This window comes from Piliocolobus tephrosceles, chromosome 1, assembly GCF_002776525.5.
Source record: "Piliocolobus tephrosceles isolate RC106 chromosome 1, ASM277652v3, whole genome shotgun sequence".
Taxonomy (NCBI): Eukaryota; Metazoa; Chordata; class Mammalia; order Primates; family Cercopithecidae; genus Piliocolobus; species Piliocolobus tephrosceles.
Genome location: NC_045434.1, coordinates 116367433 through 116392974, shown reverse-complemented (window position 1 = coordinate 116392974; position 25542 = coordinate 116367433).

Below are 25542 nucleotides of genomic sequence, written 5' to 3'. Positions count from 1 at the left end.
AAAAAAAAAAAAAAAAAAAAAAGGAAATAACCCAGAAACAATGTTAGAAAGGGTGTATTCTCACTCATATGTGAAAGCTAAAAAAGTTGATCTTATAGCAGTAAAAAGTGGAACAGAGGATATTACAGACTAGAAGAATAGGTGAAGAGTGGGATAGACAGAGCTTCTTAAAAGGTTACTAATTATAGCTAGATTGGAAGAATAAGTTCCAGTGTTCTATACCCCAGTAGCATGACTCTAATTAACAATAATATGTAGTTTAAAATAACTAGAAGGAGGATATTAAATGTTCCTAACAGTAAGAAATGATAAATGTTTGAGGTAATGGATATGCTAATTATTCTGATCTGATCATTATACATTATATGTATCCAAACATCACTATGTACCCCATGAATATGGACAACTTTTGTCAATTAAAAGAATAAAACCAAATTACTTTTATAAGCCAGCTGAAGTAAAAAATAAAATTAAATAACATGATGTTAGCACTGAAAGAGAAAAACAGTGAACAAAGTCCAGAGGTGGACGGAGAAATACAGAATCTTTTCAACCATTTATTGCTTGGCTCTAAACAGATAACCTCTTTCACCGTATATATAGAAGAGCTAACATATTTCTGGTTTGTATAAGCCATTTTAAGTTTGATCATTTTCACTTGCAAGTGCATTTGAATTCACGTCTATCTGTGATAATATTCATCCATAGAGAAAAAAATCAGAGAAAAATGATTTATATTATTGAAAATGATCTTCATTGCTAATTGATGATAGTGGAAAACATATCTTGCCTTACAATTTTATATTAAAATCGCTATCAGACAATATTTTTAAAGCATGTATTTTTTGTTACATAAAAACCAATCCTAGAAAGAGAAATTTTATTTCTAATTCTGATGGATAGGCCATCCTAGAACTACTTAAAAAGCCATACAATTTAAGAACAATCCTACAATGATATGGAAGCATCAAGTTTTGGAACCTAAGATTCTGGAGAGCAGATAATTGCAGTCACATGAGCAGACTGCAGCTGTGTTTTCCCTAAGTATATTTGATAATTATGGGCATAGAACTATAGTCCAGCTAGCAGGGCTTTAGTCTGGGAAAGGGCTGCTTCTGGAAGACAAAAAAAAAAAAAAAAAAAAAAAACAGCTAACGGCTTCTAAAGAGCAGAGCATTATTGTTGGCAGGCTCACATGCCACAGAGGCAAGGATTATAGATCAGTACTTGCCACACAAATGGAAAATGTCAACAAACTAGGCTTTCAGCTTTTAATCACTGGAAAGCTACAATTTAGATAGGCAGAGATTTAGTAAATTTGCAAACCAGTCTCGATTCAGCTCAGTGAAACTGAATGAAAGTTGTTATCCCCTCCTCTAGCCTGGCAGAAAAGGGTGAACCTCTCTAGAAAAATACAGCATGACAATCGCTACAATTTGTTAGCTAATTAGAATTCCAAAGAAAATTACTAGGTATATCAAGAGACAAGAAAGCATTATTTAAAACCAGGATTTAAAAAAATTAAATGAAAATAATAATAGAGCCATGGGTGATCTAGACATTGGATTTAATAATCAGAGACCTTAAAATAACTATGATTTATTTGCTTTAAAAAGTAGAGACAAAATAGAGAAAAGAAAAAATAGGATTGGGGAAATTCAGTAGCAGAAAAAGTACCCTTTAAGAGACAATGTTAGAGATAATTAGTTGTAAAGTAATAAAATAATCAATTCAACAGGGAAATAAAGCTATTTTAAATGTGTACATAGCTGTCAGTATACCCTCAAAAGGTACAAATGAAACTCTGACAAAACTAATACAGCAGTCAAATCAACAATTATAGTAAAATTTTTAACATATCTCTTTAATAATTAAATATAAGTCAATAAAAATTAAGTGAATGGATATGAAAAGAATGGTTAACAAGTTAGTCCTCCTTTTGCATATAGAACCCTGAAGCCACAGACTATATATTATCTGAAAATGCACATGTTATATTTTCCAAAGTTAATTGCCTCAAAAAATGTCAAAGTATTGAAATAATTCAGATGAGTTTCAATAGCCAAAATGGAATTAAGCTTTACAATTTAAAATGAACAATCTAGAAAGTCACAATGTTTTAGAAATTAAGAAATAAAAATGATCAAAGTTAGTAAATATTAACTTGATGTTAATATAAACACTAAATGTTAAAACATCAGGGCTGGGCCTAATGGCTCATGCTTGTAATTCCAGCACTTTGGGAGGCCAATGAGGGCCGATCACTTGAGCTCAGGAGTTTGAGGCCAGCCTGGGCAACATGTTGAAATCCTGTCTTTACACACACACACACACGCACGCACACGCACTAGCCAGGAGTGGTTGTGCGGTCCCAGTTGCTTGGAAGGTTGAGGTAAGAGAATTTCCTGAGCCCAGGAGGTGGAGGATACAGTGAGCTTGGATCCCACAAATTCACTCCAACCTGGGCATCAGAGGGAGATTTTATGTCAAAAATAAATAAATAAATGACTAAACATTAGGGAATAAAACTAAAGTCATGCTTGGAGATACAATTACACTTTATAATATGAATAATATAAAACTCTAAGTTAGACAATTAAAAAATAAATCAAAGACACTTTAATACCTCAAAAGCTTAGAAAAAATAAAAGCAAATGCAGTAGAGTCCATAAAATCTCAAAAATTAAAATATAACTAGAAAAATCACACATAAGATTTCATAAAGCTAAATTTTTAATAATTAATAATTTATATTTAAACAATCTAATATCTTTTCTTTGTTCCCACTATCTTATGTATTTTTTTGTTGTGTTTTGCAGTTACTATCTTAGTGTATTAGCCCACTTTTACACTGCGATAAGAACTACCTGAGACTGGGTACTTTATAAAGAAAGAGGTTTAACTGACTGTCACTTCTTCATGGCTTGGGAGGCTACAGGAAAGTTAATCATGGCGGAAGGTAAAGAAGCAGCAAGCACCTTTTTTGCAATGCGGCAGTGGAGGGGAAATGCTGGGGGAAGTGCCACACTTTTAAACCATCAAATCTCATGAGAAATCACTCACTATCATGAGAACAGCATGGAGGAAACTGCTCCTACTATCCAATCACCTCCTACCTGGTCCCTTCCTCAACAGGTGGGGATTACAATTTGAAATGAGATTATATCATCTAGTATCCCTAACGTCTTCTGTCTTCCCATATTTATTTAAGCAATCACCTATAATCAATTATTTATTTTAAAATAACAGATATAGTCTCCATTTTCATGAATAGACTGGTAAACAGAGAAGAAAATCTAAAAGAATTTATGAACAAAATGTTAATATTATTACATGTGTATAAAGGCCAACAGATGCAAGGTGAATATGCAAAAAATTATTGCACTTCAATACATTAGTCAAATGGAAAAACATAGCATGATAAAGGTTACATTTACAATTAAATAAAAATACTAAAAAGCTGTGAATGTTATTACTGATTATTCTATACTAAAACCAAAAAGCATCTTTAAGAAAAAATAAATGGGGATAAGTAAAAGGAGAACTATATATAGCATGTTCAAGGAAGAAGACACGAATATTATAAATATTCAATTATCTTCAAATTTATCCATAGGTTCAATCAGACAACAATTAAAATCCCAGAAGGATAGTTTAATGTAAGTTGAAAAGGTGATTTTACGACTAATGCTAAAATAACCAGGGGCTAAGGTATTCTAGCCAATATATAATAAGAATAACACATTTAGAGAATTTGCTCTGTCAGAGATCAGACCTTTTATGAAACTCTGTCAATTAATATAGAGAATAAATGATGCACTAACACAAGAATAAATTATTGCAAAAAAAATAAGGTTTAAAAATAGACCAAAGTGTATGGTCTCCTAAGTTATGACAAAACTATTACTATAGTGCAGTAAAGAAAATATCTTTTTTCAACAAGTGCTTATGGATCAACTGTATATCAATAGAGGGGGAAAATTAATCTGCCTTTCTTCCTTCACAAAATACTGACAAATTGATACCAGAAGAATCAATTGTTGAAAATAATGAATTTGGGAGGAGAAAAAGAGGTAAAAATATGTTAGACTGAGACATGACATTCTAAAAAAAAAGTAACCAAATTATAAATAAACATATGATTTTTTTTACCTTCATTAGTCTTCAGGAAAATGCAATGTCAGTCACAAAAAATACTCCTGGAAACACACCAGAATGGCCAATAATAAAGTGACCAACAAAATCAAATGTTGGCAAAGATCTGAAGCATCCTTGTAAAACTTTATAACAATACTAGACTGTTGGGAAAGGTAAATTGGTAAAAGCACTAGAAACCTGTTTGGTGGTAGTATTAACTATTAAATTCAATTATTTATATATTCTATGACTCAGTAAGTCTACACTAAGTGGAATATAACCAAGAAAATTGTATAATTTTACTCATTGAAAGAAACATACAATAATTTTTATGGCTACATTATACAAAATAGTCAAAACACAGGAACAACCACCCAACTGTCCATCAACAGGGGAATGAAAAACAAATTGTGCTACATTTAAGTAATAAAACAGACTAAAACACTGAGAATTCTCTAGAATTACAAGTAAAAATATGAATGAATCTCACAAATATAATATTGAATAAATACATCAACCTCAGCCATTTTAATAGATGGTTTCATATCACCTCAATTAAAAAACAGACAAAATAAATATGTAATTTACAAGCCAGTATATAGATGACTCTTTGGTGATAGCTCCAAGGAAGGGGACACAAAAGAGTAATTTTATTTGTTGAAAATGCTGCTTTTTTTTTTTTTTTTTAAATGCGGGTTGGTTATATGGCTGTATTTATTTGGTGAAAAGTCTATGCTAAATGTATGCACTTGCATTTTTCTGGTACCTATGCTATACTTCAAAGAAAAGCATGAATTTAGCAAGTAGAAATTTAGCTTTAGACTTTAATGGTTTAAACCAATCTTTCCATTAAGTGTAACAAAAAATGGATAAAATTATTTGAGTGCATTTTGGGCAAAAAGTAAAATACCATCATCTCAATTTAAAAAAAAGAAAGAGAAGTTTACATATCTGTGCTGATATTTCTTTCAAGTTATTTGGCAACTTGTAAATTTTACAAAGCTGTTACATAAATAATCCAAACAGAAAATACAAGAAACCACCAAAGAGAACTTGAGATAAAGTTAAAAAATATATAAAGTACCCTAATTTTTGAAGGAGAGGAAGAATTAGGAAAACAGAAGAAAACTTGAAGAGACAGGCATGTTTTTCAAAACTGACTTAAAACATGCCACAGATTCAAAAAGTGATATAAATATGGGGCAAAATAAAACAGAGCAAACAAACAAACAAAATTTAGACAAATTATGTAAAATTCTTGATTGCCAAAAACAAATAGAAAATCTTTAAAAATAAACAAAAGAAAAAAGGAGCACTGCTTATAAAGTGCTATCTGTAATACTAATAGCAAATTCACACACACACATACATACACACACAAACACACACACACACACAGAGAGAGAGGAGAGAGAAGAAAGCCCATTGTCAATTGTAAAATTGCTTTACAGAGCAATAAAAAAAAAAAAAACTCCTAACAATTATTTTACTATAACAAACCAAAAACAATGTGCTTCAAAAAAAATAAGTTGAAATGAAGATATCTTTAGACATATACAAAAGACCTCAAATAGGATCTTTAGGAAAAAGAAAAATGATCTAAGACAGAGTTAAACAAAGAACAGAATAAGGAGCAAGAAAAGATAAAAAATACATGGATAAATATAATTGGATATTAACTGTTGTGATTATAACATAATTTATACAACATAATTTGTAATATATAATAATGTAATTATAATATATTTTTATTATATATCATATAGATTATACTATAATATATTCATATATTATATTATATATGTACAAATGTGTTTGCATGCATATGCATGCCCACAATATTTACAAGAGCATCAAAATCAAACAAAATACATAAGAATACATTTGACTACAGAGGCAAAAGACATGCCCTGAAAACTACAATGTTATTGGTGTATAGTAATGGTACTGATTTTTGTATACTGATTTTGTATACTGAAACTTTACTAAAGTCATTTATCAGTTCCACTAGCCTTTTGATGGTGTCTTTAGGGTTTTCTAGGCATATAATCATGTTGTCAGCAAATAGATATAGTTTGACTTCTTCTCCCATTTAGATGCCATTTGTTTCTTTCTCTTGTCTGATTGCACTGGCTAGGACTTCTAGTACTATGTTGAATAGGAGTGATGTGAGTGGGCACTCTTGCCTTGTTTTGGTGTTCAAGGGGAATGCTTCCAGTTCTTGCCCAATTATTATGATGTTGGCTGTGTACTGTTTTGAAGTATTTTCTTTCAATACCTAGTTTCTTGAGGTTTTTTTTTTTTTTTTTTTAATCATGAAAGTTTATTGGGTTTTATCAATATATTGTTCTCTATTTAGATGACTATATGGCTTTTGTCTTTAATCCTGTTTTTATGGTGAATCATATTTATTGATTTGTCTTTGTTGAACCAACCTTGCATCCCAGGAATAAAGCATACTTGAACATGGTGAATTAATTTTAATAAGCTGTTGAATTTGCTTTGCTAGTATTTTGTGGAGGATTTTTGTGTCTATGCTCATCAGAAATATTGGCCTGTAGTTTCTTTTTTCCATTGTGTCTTTTCTAGGTTCTGATATCAGGGTGATCCTGGCTTCATTAAATGAGTAAAGGAGGAGTCCTTCTTCCTTGATTTTTTGGAATAGTTTCAGTAGAGTTGGTACCAGCTTTTGTTTGTACATCTGGTAGAATTTGGTTGTTAATTCATCTGGTCTGAAGATTTTGTTGTTGTTGTTCACAGATCTTGTACTACCGATTCCGATTCAGTTTTGTAACTTGATACTGGTTTATTTGGTGTTTCAATTTCTTCTTCATTCAATCTTGGGAGATTGGATATTTTCAGGAATTTACCCATTTCCTCTAGATTTTGGAGTTATTGTACATAGCATTGTTTATAATAGTCTCTGAAGATGTCATGTGTTACTGTGAAATCGGTTACAATGTCACCTTTGTCATTTCTTTTTTTGTTTGTTTGTTTTGTTTTGTTTTGTTTTTTGAGACGGAGTCTCGCTCTGTGGCCCAGGCTGGAGTGCAGTGGCTGGATCTCAGCTCACTACAAGCTCCGCCTTCCGGGTTTACGCCATTCTCCTGCCTCAGCCTCCCGAGTAGCTGGGACTACAGGCGCCGGCCACCTCACCCGGCTAGTTTTTTGTATTTTTTAGTAGAGATGGGGTTTCTACTTTAGTAGAGATGGGGTTTTTAGTAGCCAGGATGGTCTCGATCTCCTGACCTCGTGATCCGCCCGTCTCGGCCTCCCAAAGTGCTGGGATTACAGGCTTCAGCCACCACGCCCGGCCCCGCCTTTGTCATTTCTGACTGGGCTTGTTTGAATCTTTTTCTCTTTATTATTCTAGCTCATGGTCTACTGATATGGTTTATCCTTTCAAAGAACAAAACTTTTGGTTTCTATGATTTTTGGTATGGATTTTGTTGGTCAGTTCCTCTCTAATATTAGTTAGTTCTTTTCTTCTGCTAGCTTTGGGGTTAGTATGTTCTTGTTTTTCTAATTTCTATTGGTATAATATTAGATTGTTATGTTGATATATTTCTAGTAGATATTTGAGGTAGGCATTTAGCACCATAAACATTCCTCCCAATACTACATTTGCTGCATTCAGAGATTTTGATATGTTGTGTCTCTGTTTTCATTTATTTCAAAGAATTTTTTTAGATTTCCATTTTAATTTTATTGTTTACCCAAAAGTCATTTAGGAACATGTGGTTTAATTTCCATGTTCTTGTGTGGTTTTAAGAGATCTTCACTGGTATTGATTTCTATTTTTATTCCACTGTGGTCTGAGAGTTTGGTTGGCATAATTTTAATTTTTTTGAATTATTAATTTTGAATTATTAAGACCTGCTTTAGGACCAAGAATGTAGTCAGTCGTGGAGTACATTTTTTGTGCAGATGAGAAGAAAGGATATTCTGTGATTGATGGGAGGAGAATTCGGCAGATTTCTATTGTGTCCAATTGATCAAGTGTTGAATTTAAATCCAGAATTTTGTTGTTAATTTTGTGCCTCAAAGATTTGTTTAATGCTGTCATTGGTGTAGTTGAAGTCCCCCACTATTACTGTGTGGCTGTCTAAGTCTTTTCGTAGGTCTAGAGATACTATTTTTATGAATCTGGTTGCTCTGATGTTGGGTACATATATATTTAAGGTAGTTAAGTCTTCTTGAATTGAAATGAACTGAATTTGTACAGGAAGGATTTTTTTTTTTTCTTTTTCTGTCTTTCCCTATAATGCTTTTATTATTTTTTCTTTTCCATTCTTTCTCCCTCTCCATACAAACAACTTGTTCCTAAATGACTTGTTCCTAAATGATTATGCAGTGCCCTTCTTGGTCTTTTTTTACTGTTGTTGGTTTAAAGATTATTTTATCTGGTATAAAAACAGTGACCCCTGCTTCTTTTGATTTCCATGTGTGTGGCAGATCTTCCTCCAACACTTTACTCTGAGCCTGTGGGTGTTGTTGTATGGGGCACGGGTTACTTGAAGACAACAGATGGATGGATCTTGCTTTTCTAGGCAACTTGCCACTCTGTGCCTTTTAACTGAGGCATTTAGATCCTTTACATTCAATGTTAATACTGATATGTGAGGTTTTGATCCTACAGTGAAGTTGTTAGCTCACTGCTTTGTAGTTTCTACGTGTGGCTGCTTTATAGAGTTTGCAGGTTATTTACTTAAGTGTGTTTTTTCAGTAACAGTTATTCTTTCTTTTCCATGTTTAGAACTCTATTAAGAATCCCTTCTAAGACTGGTCTAGTGGTAAATAATTTCAATAGAGCTTGATTTTCTGGAAAAGTGTTTATTTCTCCTTTGCTAATAAATCTTAGTTTGGTGGAATATAAAATTCTTGGTTGGAATTATTTTCTTTAAGAATATTGAAAATAGGTTCCTGGCTTGTAAGCTTTCTTCTGAGAAGTCCACTGTTACCCTGATGGGGTTTCTTTTGCATGTGATCTTTTTCTCTAGGTCTCTTTAAAATAATTTTAACATTGACTTTGAAGAGTCTGGTGACTATATGCCTTTGTGATGTTCATCTTCTATAACATCTCACAGGTGTTCTGGATTTTTGTATCTGGATGTCTATTACTCCAGAAAAATTAGACAAGTTTTCTTAAATTATTCTCTCAAATACATGTTCCAAGTTGTTTCTTTTTTTTCATTCTCTCTCAGGAGTGCCAATAATTAATAGGTTTGGTCATTTTACATAATCCTATATTTCTCAGAAATGTTCATTTTCAAAATTTATTTTTACTTTTTTGTTTTCTTTTTCTGACTGGGTTAGTTTAAAAGACTGGTTCCCAAGTTCTGAAATTATTTCTTCTGCTTGGTTCAGTCTAAGGATAAAGTTTTCAATTACATTTTAAATTTTTCTTAAGCAAATTTTTTAATTATAAAAGATGTATTTATGTTTAAGATGTTTATCCCTTCATTTATTTCCCAGATTACTTTAATGTTTCTTTGTGTAGATTTTTAACCTTGTTTTGAATCTCATTGGGCTTCCTTGTAATCCATGCTTTAAATTCTTTATCTTTCATTTCTTAGTTTCCTTTTCAGTTATGAATCATTGCTGAAGAGCTAATGTAGTCTTTTGGTGATGTCACTACATTCGGATTTTTCATGTTGCCAGAATACTTGCACTGGTTTCTTCTTATCTGGAGACACTGGCACTGGTAATTTTTATAATTATTTTTGTGCAGGAAGGATTTTTTTTTTCTTTTTCTGTCTTTCCCTATAATGCTGTTACTATGATTTTCTTCCCTTTTTCTTTCTCTCTCTCCATACGAAGTGCAACTCTAATGAGTGTTGGGTACAGTCTTTTGGCATTGCTTCTATACCCGTATGTACATATGTCAGCAGGTTTTTTATTGAGGTGTGCAGTTCAACCTATGAGCCAATAGACAGCAATCATAGATAAGAGTAAGCTGTGGCCAACACAGTTGGGTGTATACTTGATTCATTTTTTACTGGAAGAAGCTCTCTGTTGCCTCAGGCAATGGACTAATTTGTGGAATATAAAATGGTCCCAGCTTCCTATTCAGTCTCAGTGGGGAAAGGACCACAAAACGTGGAGCCAGAGCAGACATGTCCACCTACAGGTCCCCAGATGGCAGACACAAGCATCAGTACCAAGGGAGAATCCAGGGTGCAACCACCAAGCACACAAAGGTGTGCCTAGGCATGGAGCCTGGAAACCTCCTCAGCCCCAATTTCACTACGCAGTGGTGGGTGCCCACCTAAACTCCTAATCCAAAGGAGTGGGTGATCCAGTTGCCTGGAGATCTGCCTGGGCATGAAGTAGAGGGGACCAGGATCTATGCACAGAAGGAGTGGGGCAACTATGGCTGCTAAACCAGGCAAGCAGATGCTCTGAATTTATGGATATCTATCTGGGCATGGCATAGAGATGTTGCTGCACCATGATCTTCTGTCCAGCAAAGGTAGGGTGGCTCAGGCTGCTGAACCAGATGAGCAGTTCCTCTGAATGCCTGGTAATCTGTTTGGACATGGAGCGGAGAGGGTTCTGGTGCACTATGCTCTATGATTCGTGAAAGGCGAGGGTGGCTCAGGCTGCTAGTCCAGATAAGTGAGTGCTCCAGCTGCCAGGATATCTTTGTTGTGGTGGAGTAGAGAGGGCCTTGTTTCACCATGATCTTAGGGGAACAGGCTGGGACACCCAGCAGTGGCACGTACAGATTAGTTCAGGTTGCCCAGCCAAGGTGACTCTTGGTGCAGGTTTCTCCACCCAGGAGAAACTTTAGCTGTAGCAGCTCTCCTTCCACTCCAGGCTTACAGTGGGGACAAGCACAATTCTAGTCCCTACTGCTTTAGTGCATTCCACAGTTCTGGGTGTGGAGGCCCCTATCCGGATCCAGAGCAGGTGCTCCAATCCCTGGCCCAAGGAGAGAATGCCTGTGTGGCCACACTGTCAGCTCACCTAAAAATGGCTGACTTTGTATGTACCTGGATTAAAAATGATGTCATGCTCTCTCTCAGTTCTGAGTCCGGGAAAATGTCTCTGCAGCTTTTCCCACTGCCTTTTCCTAACTTTGCCTCCAAGCCTCTCCCCAAGTTAACTCTAAGGCTCGGGAGAAGCAAAGTATTCTCTCTCAGCCTGAGTTGCTTGGATGCCCCAGTGGAAAGGTGAGTCACAGAAGGAGGCTCTGTCTCTCTCATGTACTGGTGCTTTACTCGCTTTTATCAGGCAGACACCATCACAGGGCTGTTTGCTGACATTCTCTTCCCCTGATCTGCGGTGTCCTTCATGTTTTCAGTGAATTCCGGTTTTCTTTCTTAAAATAAGGCTCCCAAAGTTCATCTTTATGTACTATCTTGCTATTTTCAAATGTCTAAGGCACACTAGATGCCTCTAATTGAACGGCTTGTAAAAAATTTAAAAAATGAAACAAAAAATGGAATGATTTTCACAGAGAATGATAATGGTATTTTTCTCTGAGGAAAAAATTGTATTTAAGTTAAAATTCACTAAACCCATATCTGGTTGATCTGTGAATAGGCAATACAAGTTGAGGGTGTGTCTAACTAACATAGCCCTTAAGAGCTTTATTTTATTTTTAATTGACAAATAACAATTGTATGTATTCATGGGGTACAATGTGATGTTATGACACATTTATACATTATGAAATGATTAAATCAGATTAATTAAAGTTACAGATTTTCAGATACTGTGGTGTTGATCAGTGGCATATGAATTAACGAGTTAAACAAAATTGTGTCTAAAAACAGAAAAGAATTCAAACATCACACTCTCTTCAAGACCCTATGCCCACTTCAATGCTTAATCAGAGAATTATTCCTCATCTCTTCCAGCATCTGATGGTTCACAGCCTTCTTGGGGTTTCTTGACTTGTGGCCACATCACTCCCATCTCCGCCTCTGTCTTCACATTGTCTTCTCTTCTGTGTCTTCTCCTCTTCTGTTTGTTTCAATTCTCCTTCTACTTTTCTTTCACAAGACCCCTTGTCACTGGATTTAGGACCCACCTGAATTATCTTAGAAGGATTTACTCGTATAAAAATGCTTAACTTATCCCATCTATAAAGACACTTTCAGTAACATTCAAATGTTTCAAGAATTTGACTTGGATATCTTTTAGAGGACCATATTTAGCCTATTACAAACATCTGTGCATCAACAAGAAAAAATAAAACAATAAACACTCACAAATTCTTGAACATATACATTCAAATGACCAACTTTTCCTGGGTTATCCTATCAAAAATAACCGATATGCAAGTAATTTAGGTAGGAATTAAAAATAATATGACTACCTGTGTCCTGAAAAATGTGAAACAGGAAAGAAAAGAGTAAATATATGACTGTGTCTGTGATTGATAATGGCCAATTTAAGGACAATTCTCAGGGGACTTTCTGATAAACCATGTAAATTACACCTTGACATTGTCTGTCCAAGTAAAAGAGGAGAGTAATATTTATCCACCAACTTTTATCCCCTGTGGCCAATTTTTAGCCCATGAATTATTCACTCTTTTGCATATCTATCAGAACGACTGATAAGCTTTTGATAGGCATCCGCCCAGTACTCTGAGTTCCACTGTACAAAACAAAAGATGGAGGATACAATTGAGGTAATATGCTATCAGATTAATTCAGTAAACATCTGTTTTCCACAACCATGACTGGAATAAAAATGGGCTTATGCTTTGTGAGTTGGGACAAAAAGAAGTTTAACATATAAACAAATTATAAAAGTCTGTTCAACATCTTTTGGTCACAAAAATCTAAATTACTTCTTGGATAAGATGCAGAACTGCTAAAACTTTTATAAATAATATTCTGATAGGAGTGTAAACGGACACAGTCACTTTTTAAAATGCTTTGATGGTGTCCATTATACTCTTATGACACTGCAGGTTCACATGAGTGCAAGCATATGCATACCAAAATATATGTATACACACATTCATAGCACTGTGATTAGTTATAGGAAATCACTCAAATGCACAAACATGCATCATTGTGGATTATTCACATAATGATTATCTATTTAGTGATTCATAAGAACGAACTACAATTACATACTAAAGTATGCTTAACAAAATAACCCATACAGAAAAGAGCATAGATCACATGAATCTATACAATAAAATTTAAAAATAGGCAAAAACTAATCTATGATGATAAAATCAACATAATAGTTTTCTTTGCAATGCCAGTTACAGAGATAGAACATAATAAAGCTATTTTAGTAGGGTGAGATTTTATGGCCAAATCTATATTATGGTTTCCCAGAATGTTCACTTTCTGCACACTTACTGAGCTATGATATATACTTCTGTGTACACTTCTCAAAATGCACATTTTAAATGAATAAAACATATTTCTTAAAGGGACAAAATATATTTCTTACTTTAGAAAATGTGGAGTGTATGAAAATATAAAAAAAAAAAAGAGAGACAGAAATTTCATCACCCAAATAACATATATATCTCTCTGATATTTTTTCTATGGCATATACCAGCAGCTCTCCAGTACTTGGATACACATTAGCCTGTTTATGACTAAAGTTTTCTTTATACCCTTAGTGGAGTTCTATAATTAGGCAGTGGTAGTTGCCAGCCCTTGGCATGCTATGTAAGGAGGATACAAGCTCCCAGCTGTGCTCATGGAGAGAACCTATGAAGTTGAAGTGGCTCAGCTTGGATCTTACCTCCTCCATATAGAGTGTCAGAAATAGTAATAACCAGGTTTTTTTTTTTTACTTATTTTTCATCTCTGTGTGGGCAATGAACATCCAATTTCTATTATTTCTTAATCATTGCTTTTTAAAAATATTTATTTGTTGTCATTTTTGCTTCAAGCAATAATTTAAGTTCTCTGTGACTTTCATTTTCACCATTATACAGTATTTTATATTTAAAGCTTTTATTAATTCTAGACATTCCACCCCGTTGCATAGTGCCCATGTATGTGTAAGTTTGTAGACTGGTGTTCTGTTTTATCAGTCTTTCTAGAGGAGAAGACCAGAAATCTGAATGCAAAATCTTTAGAAAGCCACTTCCTTTCTCTACAGTCATTCTCTCTATTACTGGAATATAGAGGCACTGAGTATAAGCCATTGAAATCATACCTTCTTAACACTAATACTTTTAACACAAATACGTACAAAATATCATTACGGGTGAACTAAGGCTAGAGATAAGCATCAGAAATTCTATTTGCATAGGCTATTAGTTGCCAAGCATTAGTGGGTGTCAGAATCACCCGGAAAGCTTCCTAAAACAGATTGCTATGCCCTACACTCACTGATTTTTTAGGTTTGAAATGAGGCTTGAGAATTTACATTTCTACCTCATTTCCGGATTATGCTGCTGCACCTGATGGTCAGAGGTCCATGTTAGAGACTCAGGGTAGGTTAAGAGAGTCTAACATTTGTGCCTTTTCCCTGTCTCCCACTGTTGTTTCCACTTTTTCTCTACAGATAGACGCTGCTTTTGACTGTTCAGTTAATTTTATAGCCCCTCCGAGGGGCATTTTTGTTTTTTTCTATTGATAGCAATACTTACCTCCCTCAAACTTACTGGAAGGGTCCAATAAAAGTCAATGAGATAATAAAACTATAGTCCAAGAACATGTATAAGCATAATAATGAAATAATCCCAGCCAAAATATTAGGACATCATAGTCATGTGAGTCCAGTAAGGTTGATCAATACAGGATACATGCATAGATAGATACAGGCATAGTTAGATAACATATAAAGACAGATAGATGGATTGTTCTAAGTAGAGATATGTGAGTCTTATGTTCAGAATTCCCCAGTAGATACTTTTTCACTTAGAATATGAAACTGCAATGCTCTGATTGCTAACAATCCTTAAATAATCTACAGTCCACAATTCTCGACCCCTCACAGATGCCATTTCTTATCCCTGTCTGTCTTTTATTTGTTCCAGTCCCAATGGCAGCTTCCAGATTCCACCTTTTTGCACTGCCCAGAAATCTCTTCACTGTGGTTTCTTCTTTAAACTATCTTCTTTACACAGGTGCGAACGGCTCAATCTGTCCTATCCTAATGATTAAACTTAACTTTTAAATTTTTCCTGACCCATACCTCCCTTTTATCCCCATAATACTCTCCACCTTCTAATATACTGCTAAATGCACTACATTGTTCTGGTACATAGCTTTTCTCTTGTCACTTTAAACATACCTGACTGAAGAGAAGAACTTTTATTTGTTCTATTCAATCCCATGTCCCCAGTACCAATAAAAGTCATGGGCTCATAAAGGTGTTCAATAAATATGTGTTGAATAACTTTTAACAGCTGCATATATATATATTTTTTAAATGAAACACTTTAGTTGAATTTTCCTGAAGAAAAGTCCATTCGAAGTAAAAATTAGAAAGTTTCTAGCCTTTCAGTAAGTTTCATTACTATAGATGTTTGTTCTAAAATCATTTCTTTAAAGTTGACATTTCTAGCTTATAACATTGAAGTCATTTAAAGCTCAATAGAGTGACAATAGTCCACTAATAAAGGTAACAAACTTAGCATGTATATATGCCTCTTCACCTTAACTCTCTCAGCATACTTCTTCAGATTTTTTCTTATACAAGATTAATATTTATATTCTCATCTTTAATCATAATTCTTATTTTGTAGTAAAAGGAATTCACCATCAATTGTTTTACTAAAAAGTCTCTATTATTGACTGAAATTCAATATAAGCATTTTCCTCACCCACCCACCATAGAGATAGCACATGTGTGAATCCTTGAGAATGGACATTATTGAATTTGTCCCTACCTTGTTTATATGGCTTCCCCTTTAGAACCACTGCCCAATCTGTGGTTTTAAACTAGATTTATAAAGACATACCCATCTTTTCTGTGGCTCTTTTAAAAATCCTGTATCAGACCACTCCAAGACACACACACACACACACACACACACACACACACACAGAGAGAGAGAGAGAGAGAGAGAGAGAGAAACAGAGAGAGGCTTTTCTTTTCATGATTATGGCACTTGCTATGAGCACATTCTGTTACCTGCTGATTGTTTTTCAGAACGTTTCTGTGACGACTTTGTAAAGTTCTTTCATCTTCATGGTTAGTGGCTTGGATTTATAACAGATTGTATTCATAGAGTATATTTGTTTTAAACAAATTGACATTTTTTAGTTTTTATGAGATTTGGAAGACAGAGAATTTTCATTTCTGAGTATTCCTAATCCCAACTATTGTGGTTGTTTTCCTTGATTTTATTTAAAAAAAAATTTATTCCTAACGGACCCTCCTTGTTATAAATTATAAGCTCATTTTTATTTTTTTAATGTGAAATCAGTTTTACCACAGCAAGGGTATCCTCCAAGATCTGTTCCATTGAGAATGCCCTTCCCTTTAATCTAGTAGTGATGTTGATTTATCTTGTTCCCCTGTGTTTCTCTGAACTTTTCAACAGGTGTAGTAAAAAAACCTACGCATAATATAACTAAAATGTCCTGCACAAGAAGTAAATATTAAAAGAGGATGCAGAGAAATATTTGGGCACTTGGCTCTAAAGTAGTTATTATTTCTACTCCATCAAGTCTTCCTTTTAACAAGGTATAAGACAACTCTTCATAACTGATTCTATCTTATGGCTTTGAAATTACATTTAACTTACATTTATTCTGCTGTTGTTTCCATTCATACTTACATATTTAACTTTTCTGTATCTTTTTAGAAATAAAGGCAAAAGATTGCTTAATTATTGTTTATATTGAATATAATTTGGTATTTATATTTTAATAATAAATTATTTGTGTATATTATGATTATTTTTTAGTAGTGTTCTCTATCAACTTATTATTTTGTTTTATGCTTATATATTCTCTTTGACTGTATTTTTTTCTTTCTTAGCTATTTTTGGATGTCTTACATTTTCTCTACTGTTCTTACATTTACTTTTGTTCTTCTGTTGGTTTTCACTATTTTATTACAATTGTTTATATTTTTATTTTATTGTAGATTTCAAAAATTATAAATAACTCTTTATCCCAAACAAGGTGATGTACTTAATATGCGCCAAAGACTTTGACACCTACCTTCTTAATATCGCCATTATTATTATTATTATTTTGGGCATAAATAACAAATACATATATTTATGGGGTACATGGGATATTTTGACATAGACATGAAATACATAATAATCACATTCTGGAAAACTGGGTTTCCATGCCCTCAAGCATTTATCCTTTATGCTACAAACAATCCAATTACATTTTTTAAGTTATTTTAAAGTGCATAATTAAATTTTTATTGAATATAGTTCCCCTGTTGTGGTATCAAATAATAGGTTTTATTTATTCTTTCTAATTTTTTGTATCCATTAACTATCGCCACCCTCTCATTACTCCTTCCACCACTGTTCCCAACCCCTGGTAACAATCCTTCTATTCTCTCTCTCCAAGAGCTCTTTTTTTTTTTAAATCCCACAAATATGTGAGAATGTGTGATGTTTGCCTTTCTGTGCCTGGCTTATTTCACTTAACCTAATGACCTCCAGTTTCATCTATGTTATTGCAAATGTAAGAATCTCATTTGTGTGTGTCGCTGAGTAGTACTCCATTGTGTGTAAGTACCACATTTTCTTTATCCATTCATCTGTTGATGGACACTTAAGTTGTTTCCAAATCTTAGCTATCGTGGACAGTGCTACAATAAACATGGGAGTGCGGGTATCTCTTAGATATGCTGATACCCAGCAGAGGGATTGGTGGATCATAGGGTAACTCTATTTTTAGTTTATCTGAAGAACCTCCAAACTGTTCTCCAAGGTGGTTATATTAATTTATATTTCCAGCAATAGTATGAGGGTTCCTTTTCACCTCATCCTTGCCAGCATTTGTTATTACCTGACATTTGAATAAAAGTCATTTTAACTAAACTGAGATGATATCTCATTGTGGTTTTAATTTGTATTTCTTTGATTATCAGTGACATTGAGCAGTTTTTTATATGCCTGTTTGCCATTCATATGTCTTCTTTTGAGAAATGTTTGTTAAGGCTTTTAGCCAATTTTTAGTTGGATTATTAGATTTTTTTCTGTAATTGTTTGAACTTTTATATATTCTAGTAATTAATCCCTCATCAGATGAGCAGTTTGCAAATATTTTTTCCATTCTGTAGTTTGTCTCTTCACTTTGTTGATTGTATTGCTTGCTGTGCAGTAGCTTTCTAACCTGATGTGATCTCATTTGACCATTTTTGTTTTGGTTGCCTTTACTTGCAGGGTATTTGTCAAGAAATTTTTTGCTCAGATCAATGTCCTGAAAAATTTTCCCAATTTTTTTTTGTAATGATTGCATAGTGTGAGGTCTTAGACTTAACTATTTAGTCCATTTTGATTTTATTTGTGGATTAGGTGAGAGATAGGAATACAGTTTCGTTCTTTTACCATATGGATATCCAGTTTTCCCTGCATCATTTGTTGACGACACTGTCTTTTCCTCAATGTATGTTCTTGACACTTTTGTGGAAAATAAATTTACTGTAGGTGTATGAATGTGTTTCTAGGTTCTCTATTCTGTTCCGTTGGTCTCTGTGTCTGTTTTTATGCCAGTACCATACTGTTTTGGTTACTATAGCCCTGTAGTATTGGAACAGGAATTAAAAGAAATTAAAGAACGTGTAAGCAGAAACTCAGTTGTATGTAAGAAAACTCAATTCTCCCTGAGAAAAAGAAAGAGCTGGAGTCCTTTAAAAATTAACTGCCTGTTTTTCTGTGGCTAGTCAGCCATATCTCTCCTCCTTTCCAAGGCATTGTGAAGACCCTGTTTCCCTAACTGTGCAGCTGCAAGATCACTAGACAGATAAACTCAAGTTCTAAAACATGTTTTTCCTTGAAAAGTAAGAAATGATGTAACTATGTCTCAGTTAAATAACTGTTTTTGTTTCTCATTTCTGTAATATGCTTCCCCCTGCACAGATCTCCCCCTTCCCCGTGAAATGCTTAAAAGATAACTAAACTGTTTGTTCAGGGCTCAGTCCTTTGGATATTAATCCGACTGGGCCAGTGCACCTAAATAATGAATATCCTCCTGAACCCCATCAGTCTCTCTGATTCCTTAACAATTCCACAATGATATAACATGAAATCAGGTAATATGATTCCTCCAGTTTTGTTCTTTTTGCTCATGATATCTTTGGCTATTCTAAGCCTTTTGTTATTTTATATAAATTGTAGAATTGTTTGTTTTTTTTTTTTTTATTTCTGCAAAGAATGTCATTGGTATTTTGCTAGGGACTGCACTGAATCTTTAGATTGTTTGGGGTAGTATGGACATTTTAACAATATTGGTTATTCCAACACATGAAAATGGAATATCTTTCCATTCCTTTTTTTTTTTTTTTTTTTTTTTTTTTTTTGCTGTCCTCTATTTTATGTGTGGCTATTGTACATGGGATTACTTCTTTTATTTCTTTTCAGATTGTTCAGTTTTGACATATGAAAATGCAGTTGATTTTTGTATGTTGATTTTGTATCCTGAAGCTTTCCCAAATTTGTGTATCAGTTCTAGTAGATTTTTGGTGGAGTCTTTATGTTTCTTCAAATACAAGATGCTATCTTCTGCAAACAAAGATCATTAGACTGCCTTCATTCCAATTTGGATGCCTTTTATTTCTTTGTTTTGTGTGACTGCTCTACTTAATACTTCCAGTATTACACTGAATAACAGTAGTGAAAGTGGACAACTTTTCCTCATAAAGGGTTGTTGAAATTTGTCAAAAGATTTTTCAGTATCAATTAAAATTATGTTTTTCCTTCCTTTATTTTGTTGATATGATGTACTACATAAAGTGATTTGCATAGTTTGAACCATCCTTCTATCCTAGAGATAAATCCCACTGGGTCATAATGAATGATCTTTTTAATGTCTTGCTTAATTCAATTGGTTAATATTTTTCTTGAGGACTTTTGCATCAATATTCAGCAGAGATATTGGCCTATGGTTTTCTTTTTTGATGTGTCTGTTTCTGGTTTGGGTACCAGGGTAATACTTGTCTCATATAATTAGTTTAGCAATATTCTTTTCTCCTCTGTTTTTTGGAACAGTTTGTGTAGAAATGGTATTTGTTATTCTACTGGTAGATTTCAGTAGTGATGATTGGGTCCTAGGCTTTTCCTGCTCTGTGAATTTTCCACCAAAAAGTCTGTTACCAGACATATTGGAGCTTCATTGTATGTCATTCGTTTCGTTTCTCTTGTCCTTGAGCTTGGGTGTTTTATTCTTAAATGCCTTGGTGTAATATTCCTTGGAATAAATCTACTTGGTGTTCTATAACCTTATTGTAATTGAATGTTGATATCAATCTCTAGGTTTGAAATGTTGTTGGATATTATCCCTTAAATTAACTTTTCTACCCCTGTATCTTTCTGTACCTCCTCTTTAAGGCCAATAACTCAGATTTACCCTTATGAGGCTATTTCCTAGGTCTTGTAAGTATACCTCATTGTTTTTAATTCTTTCTTTTGTCTCCTCTGACTGTGTTTTGTTTCAATAGCCTGACTTCAAGCTCACTAATTATTTCTTCTGCTTGAACCTTTCTGCTATTAAAGAACGAACTCTGATGACATTCTTCAGCAGGTCAATTGAATTTTTTAGCTCTAGAATTTCTCCTTGGTTCTTTTGAATTATTTCAGTCTCCTTGTTAGACTTATCTGATAGGATGCTGAATTCCCTCTCTGTGTTATCTTTTGAGTTTCCTCAATACAGCTATTTTGAATTCTCAGTGTGAAAGGTCATAATATCTCTGTTGCACCAGGTTTGGTTCCTGATGCCTTGTTTAGTTCATTTGGTGGATCAAATTTTCCTGGATGGTGTTAATGCTTGCAGATATTCTTCAGTGTTTGGTATTGTAGACTTAGGAATTTACTATTGTTTTCACAGTCTGAGGTTGTTTGTGGGTTTCCTTCTTGAGAAGGCTTCCCTGGTAAACAAGGGACTTTGGGTCCAAACCCAATAATGCTATGTTTTTTGCAGATGAACAGAAGTATAGTTTTAATGGTCTTGAATAAGATTCAGAAGAATTATCTAGATTACCAGGTAGAGACTATTGTTTTCTGCCTTACTTTTGAAACACAATTTTTCCCTTGACCCCTTTTGTGGACAAGAGCTGAAGTTGGTCTTTTCACTCAGCCTGTCGCTGGCCACTGCTCCTGAAACAATGTGGGCAAGCAAGCAAGCATGGGAACTGGAGTAAAAGGATGTTGGAACTGGCTGGTCACTCCTCTCTGGCAGATGCAGGCTCTGTGTGAGCCCCACAGCAGCATTCAAGCCCCTGCCCTCTCAGCACCCACGTTCTTGTCAAGCACCCAGAAGCATCAGGTCACATGAGTGGATTCAAGAGTAGTGCATGTGAAAGGTTCCTGTGGGTGATAAAAGTGCTTCTCAGTGGGATGGGGAATTGGAAAGGGGATGGTGCAGGAAGGAGGTGATCCTTCCCTGAAGTCACACTATCTGAAATTAGCCACATCTATCCATAGTCTCTGACACTCAGCTGTTTGTATCTCCAATGTTCAGCAGTTTGTAACCCTGCTGGTCAGCTACATGAGTTGCTCTGACAGCTGAAGTCTTTTCTTGGGCAAAGAATGGGGTGTTTCAGGCCAAAAAAAACAACTCATGGGAAAATGGAGTCAGCTCTTCTCACTTAGGCTGCTCCAGGTTTAAGTGTGGAGTTTAGCTGGGAACCCAGCCATTCTGTATCATATCCCCACTCTGAAGAAGCACATTTAACTGCCATTAGAATATGGATGGATGAGTGGTCTCAGCCACTCCCTGCGGAAAGGTGACACTGTTTGGGAAAATAGAAGTCGGATTTCTCCCAGAGATATATGCAAATCGTCCAGGCAAAAGGGACTCATTGTCCCAGGCTCCAGCTACCTGCCGTTCGAAGCCTTAATGACCTCTAGGTGAGAGAAACAACAAGCTTTAAAAGGTTAAATTTGTATGGATCAAACACGTATATTATACAAGGAAAGAATCTAGTGCCAGTGATTATGGAAATAAAAACCAAAATATACTAACAACATTGTACCACAAACTATCTCACCCTGGTGAAAGAATTAAACCTTATATGGGAGCGGTTAAACTTTATGAGAGATATAACTGTTCTTACCACATTTGTAACAATTAATAGGTGACCCTAAGGAAATCTCAAGTTTGTGGGCTTGCATACTTCAGGAGATCCTCTAAAGTACTATATGTTTCCAAGGTCTGTTTCTGAGGATAAACTGCAGGTGGTAGAATTTGTTGGCTGCCTATTCTCAAAGATAGGGAATTCAGAATCCATCATTCTTTTTTTTTCTTTCAGTGAAAACTTGGGGTGTGAGGGAGAAAGAAAGTAGGTGTCCTCCCTTTATTTTCATCCTTTTTCCTAAGTCCCAGCAAGTTTGGCAGGTGCCACCCATGGGAACCAAAGCAGCTTTCACCCATGTTAACAGGGGCTCTAGGGATGGGAATATCTACTATTGCTGAAGTATGCCCTCCCTGGGCCTCATTTATGTCATAGAATGGGGTCTCCTTTCACGAAATGGGGATTTCATTGGCAGGAATTTCTCCTGCCCATTTACACTGTGCCTGTTGCCTGGCTTTGGATCCTTCAGATCTGATTTTCCTTTCTAGGGCCTCAACCTGAAGCTTGGAATTGGGTTTGAGACAAGAAAAAAAGATATTTTAGGGTCTGCATAGATTTATTTAGATCAAGTCCCAGACAGACTTTGCCAAATTTGCTATTATCAGTCAGCAGGGGTTGCTCCTCTGTTGCTTCCCTACCATAAGCAGAGTGCTGAGGTAGAAAGAGAACTCTCTCACTTAGAAAACAAGAAAAACTACTTAAAGTGCATAAGATGGAGGTGGGAGGAGCTGGCGAAATAGCCATTTGCTCTGTAGAAATGGGTTCCTGTAATCACTGTGTCCCTTCCCTAGTTCAAATTGGCTAGACATCTGCAAAGGGAAATGGAGGCAACATATTCCTATTACCTAAAGGGAAGAGAGAGGTGGCAGGGTCTGGGAAAAAAGATCCAACAGTTCTACATTTTAACTCACTCTTTATTGCATCCTGGATGAGCCCTTAGATGAGATGAGATTGTTTCCTTCACCCCCTTTGTGGGATGGAATTGGAATGGCTCCTTTCACTCAGTCTGCCACTGGCCACTCCTCATGAAAGAGAGCATGCAAGTAAGGGTGGGAACCTGAGGGAATGAACACTGGAATCAGCTGGTTGGGCCTCTCTGGCAGGAGCAGTCTCTGTGCCGGCCCTGAAGCAGCATCCAAGCGCCTGCCCTTTTGGCACCTGGGCTCTTGTTTGGTGTCCAGGAAGTATCAGGTCACAGGAACAAAGGATTGAAGAGTAGTCCATGTGGATAATTCCACTGGGTGATAAAGGTGGCTCTCAGCAGAGTGGGGAATTGGAAAGGGGATGGTGCAGGAAGAAGGTGATCCTTTCCTGTGGCCTCACCATCTGAAGCTAGCCACATCTGTGTATAGTCTCTTGATGTTCAGCCACTTGTATCCCCGCTGATCAGCCACTTGTGTTGTTCCGCCAGCTGAAGTCTTTTTATGGGCACAGGATAAGGATAAGGACATGGCAGCTCAAAAAAGCAACATTTGGGCAGAAAAACAGGGTTAGCTATTTTCACTTAGGGCCCTTGCTCCAGGTTTAAAGGTGGAGTTTAGCCGGGAGTCCAGCCATTCTGTATCTCTTTCTCTGAAACAGAATCTCTCTCTCTCTGTGCTGGGATAACTGGAACTGAGGGTGTGGTGATGCATGTATGCCTATGGCCACCACCACTAGGACTGTGCTGTGTCAGACCTGAAGCCAGCACAGCTCTGGGCCTTGCACAAGGCCCTTCTCTTCAGGCTAAGGTGTCCCCCAGGCCTTGGGCATGTCCAGAGATGCTATCTGAGAGTCAGGAATCGGAGTCAAAGACCTTAACAATTTATCTGATGTTCTGTTCTACTGCAATGAAGTTGTCACTCAAACCACAATACGAAGTCCTTCCTGCTCTTCCATCTCCTTTTCAAAGGCTGAGAAGCCTCTCCCTGTGGCCATCACCAGCACCAGTTCACAGGGTTTTGCCAGGCCACAGCCAATGTTCACCTAAAGCCTGTGACCATTATCTTTGATACTGCTTACTCAAATAAGAAATTTACTGAGTTATTTACGCACCATCATATTCTATATTATAGTTTTTCTGCTTATAGTCATTTCTATTCTTGCTGAAGCATTCTGTGAATGTTTTGAAAACATATCTTTGGATAATAAACTTTCCTAAAACTTGTTTCAGAGAGCTTATTGAATTGGCCAAAATGCTCGAATGATAGTTCTACTTGTATATAAAATATTATGTTCAACAATTTAAAAAACTATTAATATATTTACCTGCTTTCGAATATCACCTAGGGAGAAATTCGAAGTTAGTATCATTCCTCTTTCATCAGTGAACTTTTTCTTATCTAGTGGATATGAAATGGTCATGTTTTCTTTGAGATTCTTCAGTTTAAAACCAATATTTATAATGTGCATGCATTTGTTTTACCTTTATTTGCCTTGCTTATCATTTTTATGGTTGATTCCTGAACGTTCTATTTATTATAACATAAAATATTTTGATCTTTTTTATATGTTCTATTTGATGACTTATCAAATTTATGCTACCATTTTGATAGCTTCCTTATCTCATCATCTAGTTTATTAACTTCATCTGTTGATCATATTCATAGTTCTTTGTAATGTATTTACTGAGATCTTTATTTGAGGAATTAAAATTGTTTACACAACACTTAAATCGGCAGTGTCTCCTAATGCTTGTTCCTGATGCAGGTTTGTAATCTCATCTCTTATTTTTCTGGGCAGATTTATTATGTTCTCTAAAAATTGTGGTTTTGCCTGTATATAAATTTAATTGTTTAGTTTGTTACTTTTTTATGGTGCTGTAGTCTTCAGATATCTGTTTTCTTCCTGCAAAATTATCATGTTGGTTTGTATATTACATAATTACTTAGTAACTCATATCTGAGGAAAGCATTGCTAAACCTTGCTTTGTGCTACTTTATGTGAACATTCGGTATGGGGTGAAAATTAGGGCAGATAACTTTAAGAATTATATATGGCTCTTAAACATATCTTACTTAGTTTATTCGTTCCTCCACTATCCACTATCCGATAGGATGCTAATCCTCAGGGAAAGCTCCAGGTCCTCTGATTCTTATGTTTCAGTATTAAGTTTCATGTTTACTTTAAGTTTCCAGTAGATAAATTTTAAGACAATCAAGTATATACAGAGTTCTGTTTTGTGAACAGTTTTTGTTTTTGTTTTTATTTTTATTTGTTTAT